The sequence below is a fragment of the Quercus suber genome, unplaced genomic scaffold (assembly GCF_002906115.3).
Source record: "Quercus suber isolate HL8 unplaced genomic scaffold, Cork oak 2.0 scaffold_649, whole genome shotgun sequence".
In the NCBI taxonomy this organism is placed as follows: domain Eukaryota; kingdom Viridiplantae; phylum Streptophyta; class Magnoliopsida; order Fagales; family Fagaceae; genus Quercus; species Quercus suber.
The window spans coordinates 369018-372589 of record NW_027070090.1 but is presented as its reverse complement, the minus strand read 5'-3'; the positions used below and the strand labels follow the sequence as shown (position 1 = coordinate 372589).

Sequence of the window (3572 nt, the reverse complement as noted above, 5' to 3'; positions counted from 1 at the left end):
GGACTCCCACCTCACCTCGGGGTGATGAGAACCCATGGTAAAGGGAGCACAATGCAACCTATAAAGAGAGTAGAGTGACCTGGCCCTGAACTAGAAAGAGAAGAAAGAAGAAGGACACAGAAGCCATCACCTCTGCATTAAATGCATTGCAACCACTTGCCTGGCCGCATTAATGGGAAAGTGATCATGAACAGTGCCCACACAACTAAAAATTCAGGCCTACTAGTAAGGCCTTGATGAGACAAGTATCAAAAGAGTGAAATCCTAACCTCCAAATGTAGAGTCTAGATGCCTTCTAGCCTACTATATAAAGCCAAGAAATGTCTGGATCAAAAGGAGGTGAAAAAGGGAGAGAGAAAGAGAAATAGGAGAGAAGAAAGAGAAACAAAAGGTAGACTAACCAACTGTAAAGCCCTCCTCGAACTAAATCTAAGCATGAACACTTAACCAATATAAGGCTTTCTTTCTTTCTTCAGTCTGAAATCTAAATACCATAAACTGATCCATTTATTACTTGCTATGTTGGAGTCAGATACTAAAAAGGGTGATCTTGCTTTCCACCTCTAAAGATATATTATGTGCATGCGAAAATAACACGTTAGCATCCATATGGTTTCTGCTTAGCCGTTAATTTTCGCCCACCACAATTTATATATTGAAAAGGCACATGAGTGTTAGGAAGTTGCCATTATATACTCCCACGAGTCGGAAGACAGCAGGGGAAGGAGGAGGACACTAGACAGGATTTATCAGTGGCAAATTCCTATATAGATAGAGCACCAATCAAAAAGATACTCCAAATACTTTGGGATTGTGGTATCATTAGCTGATTTTAGATTCATCACCTGGATTAAATGAAATGGTGTAGTTTTTAGTAAGTTCACATCATATTATCTTATTGATGTAAGACAATTTAGGAAATTTGATTACTTGTGTTTCTAGTGGTTTTAGGGCTAGGAAAGAAGATGAATTAGAGAAAAATTTGGACTGTCTAGCAACTCTATGAATGGTAATCTTAGATTGAAAAGAATGAAAGAAAGCGAAGAGTTTATATATATATATATATATTATAATATTTTCACAACCCTAATTTTAGCCCAATAACATATTTATAATATTATATTATTTTCCTTTTAAAAAAAAAAAGGGGTAGTGACATGGGGCCTTAAGGAAAAAGTGGTTAGTAAAACAAAGTATTAAAGAATAATAAAAAATGATGGGTACAGGTGATAAAATCAAAGAATCAAAGCCTGCATTTTTACTATTTTCACAACTTTGGACTCTTTTCTTTCCATTTTTTCTCCTTTTACACATTATCTATAACACCCCAACCTAATTGCATAATTAATTTATGAGTTTATATGCTTGTTATTATCTTAATTAATTTAAGTGCATAAAACTTTGATATTGTGATATTATTAAACATGTATACTCTTTTTATTGTTTTGGATATGAATTTATAAAGGCAGGGATATATATGAAAAGTTATATTATTGTGTGGGACTTTCTAGAAATATATGTTTATAAGGGGTGAAAAGTGTAAATGCCAAAAAGTGTAAAAAGTGGGTGTGATATTTTCTACTCTAGCAATACACGTACCCCCCAACCCCAAAAGTCTTCTCCCTTATCTTTTCTTTTGCTGAGACAGAAAGTTCAGCCCTTTTTCTCTACTCCTTCTTTATTCTTGTTTCTTTCTTCTTCTCCTCTCACACGGCAACATCTCTCCCTCACTCTCTCACCAAAAATCCTAGTTTCTCTAAGAAGAAATCAAGAGCCTAAAAATTAAGATTTCATCTTCAAAGTGTGAGGGTGACGAGAACGAGAACATGGACACTTGAGCTCCTCTTGTACAATCTCTCGCGTCTTCTGTTTTCAGGTAAGGGATTTGAGATATGTGCTTTTGATAAGTATAAAGATTATTTCAAAAAGTATTATGCATTAAAACCTTTTAATTAAAGATATTACATATAAGCATGATTTAAGTAAAATATATGTTCGTGAGTTGTGCAAGTTTATATACATGATAATTTTAGCATATTGATGCCATTATCTATATCACGAACATAATATTTAAAAATGAGATGGATATGGTATTATTATGGAATATTATGCAAAATAAGAAATTTTAGTATAATGTATAAGTATGGAAATGTTTTCGGGTTATGTCCTCTGGTGATTTGAACTTGGCCAGTAGGGTTAATTACTGGCTTTCCATGGAAAAATGTTATTTATTTGGCCATTTAAAGTAGAGAAAATGGGGTTGCCCATAACTCTAATCTGAATAAGGCCTTCTCCCCAATGTGTACGGACAGCGGGGAGGAATAAAACCTTGAGGGGATGTGCCATCAGGCCTCCCAAAAAGGACAATATCATACACACAAGGACACCCAAATGTGATGAAGCCTTCTCTATACAGACTTATCAGATATAGAATAACCAATATGTTATGAACAACTATATTACATTATTGATCATGAGAGAATGATTTTGTTTAAATGCATTATGAAAAGGTAAAAGCCCTCATGATTATGATGAAACATTTTATAGTTTTTTAAAAAAAAAATAAGATAACGGAATTATGTTTACACTTCTTATTATGTCCTTTTATTATTATATGAAAGGAAAATGAAGTATTTTATTTGAAAGTTCATACATTATTTTAAGAACAACGTGAATAGTATGAAGCTATATTATCAAAGCTGGCATATCCATAAAATAATTGATTTACATGCATTCTTATTAAAGGCCCATGGAGCTTAAAAACCTTACTGGGCTTCGTAGCTCACCCTTTTATATTTCAGTGCACAGGTTCTTCCTGGAAGCAACGAGAGTATTAGAGGTGGCAAGGATTTCGTGAATTCTCGTTTGTTAGAATGTAAAGTTTTTGTTGTATAGTAGTTTAGCTCTTTTGTTGTATAGGAGGAATCAAGATATACTTGATTCTTGAGCACAGATGTAATTCAGTATCTTACTTTGTTTTGAACCCCGGTTATATGTCTTTGAAATTAGGTTTGTAATAAGAGTTTGCTAAACATTTAGCTATGTAATATTTACATGAATACCTGACGTTTTAGCCAGGCGGTAATTTTCCAAGTTCAAAGGAAATGAAATTTCAGGTTTTCTTCATTTTTGTATATTATGGTTTTATGTAAGAAAATAAGCAATACTTCAAGAAACAAATTCTTGATAAGCACTTTCAGTTTAGGTTGGTTCGTGTTAGTATTAAGGTAAACTTGATATCAACATGCCGGTCATGCTCTAAATCCTAAAGTACAGGTTTGGGTCATGACATTATCTTTCTGACTTTTCAAGTCCTTTATCTTTTACACCAATACACATATTCAAAAATCTATCACAATCCACAACTTTATCCCTTACTCTCTCTATCACAATTTCAGGAGCTCAGTTCGTAGTCTCCATGAACTTCCAATGTCGCCTTTCATTGAAAATCAACGCCACCTTCACCAGTAAGTGCATGAGGAGGAAAGATTCAGAGAGATCCGGTCTGGCATAAGGAGAAGAAAGAGAGTTAGTAGCATGAAGGGTCATTATGTGCAAGTTTTAGTACCGGT

The 3572-nt window shown here is 34.0% G+C and overlaps 1 long non-coding RNA gene across 1 annotated transcript; it reads left to right on the top strand.

Moving 5' to 3' along the window:
* The first annotated feature begins 1616 nt into the window (after nucleotides 1–1616).
* LOC112033192 (uncharacterized) lies at nucleotides 1617–3134 on the top strand. The gene is made up of 2 exons (XR_002885181.2): nucleotides 1617–1876; nucleotides 2802–3134. It is a non-coding gene; the product is annotated as an uncharacterized LOC112033192 (long non-coding RNA).
* The last annotated feature ends 438 nt before the right edge of the window (nucleotides 3135–3572 follow it).